The sequence below is a fragment of the Setaria italica genome, chromosome VI (genome assembly GCF_000263155.2).
Source record: "Setaria italica strain Yugu1 chromosome VI, Setaria_italica_v2.0, whole genome shotgun sequence".
Taxonomy (NCBI): Eukaryota; Viridiplantae; Streptophyta; class Magnoliopsida; order Poales; family Poaceae; genus Setaria; species Setaria italica.
The window spans coordinates 11951528-11952268 of record NC_028455.1 but is presented as its reverse complement, the minus strand read 5'-3'; positions in this window follow the sequence as shown (position 1 = coordinate 11952268).

The following is a 741-nucleotide window of genomic DNA, read 5'->3' as shown; positions in this document are numbered from 1 at the left end:
GAGAGACGGAACACCGGGAGGAGAGAGAAAGAGACACCATGACCGTGTCTCCTTCCTTTTTCCTAATGGAGCGTGACTTTTCTAGAGAGAGAAACAGCGGCGCGAGCGACTCTCCCGGAAAGAGGATGGGGGGCGGGCGCACAGCGGACGCGCAGGCGTGCACGGTGGTGCACTTGCCGCGTGCTACATCCCATCCATCATCCCCCTCATTGACGCCACGACCTGCTTCCCCCCCTCCCTCTCTCCCCGGGAGATGCGTGGAAGCGGTAACCGAATCAGGACCCTGGAGCGCGCGCCGAGCAACCCCACTGCTCCCGTCCACACACCACCATTACCACCCACCCTGCTGTCTACTACTCCCACCACCACTGCTGATAGGATGATGGATGGGTGGAGAGAGAAACAGGACGAGAGAAAGAGAGAGAGAGGGAGTTGAAACTCCAACTCCATCCATCCAGCCGGTCGGTGGCGTTTCTTGCCGGGCGGTCATGCGTGCTTCCTCAAACTCGCCCCGGCCTCCTGTTTCCATGGGCCTTTTTGGGTTTTCGACCTCTACCTCACCTCACCTCACCCCCCATGGGTCAGGTCAGAGGAGCTCTCCCCGTCACACGCCGCCCGCGGCAGAGAGAGAGAGAGAGAGAGGCGGCCTGCGGGCAGGCGCAAGAAACTTCCCCCACCTCCTCGCCTTCCGCCTTTATTTCTTCTACCTACTCCGATATTGTCGTCTCCTTCCTCGGTCCT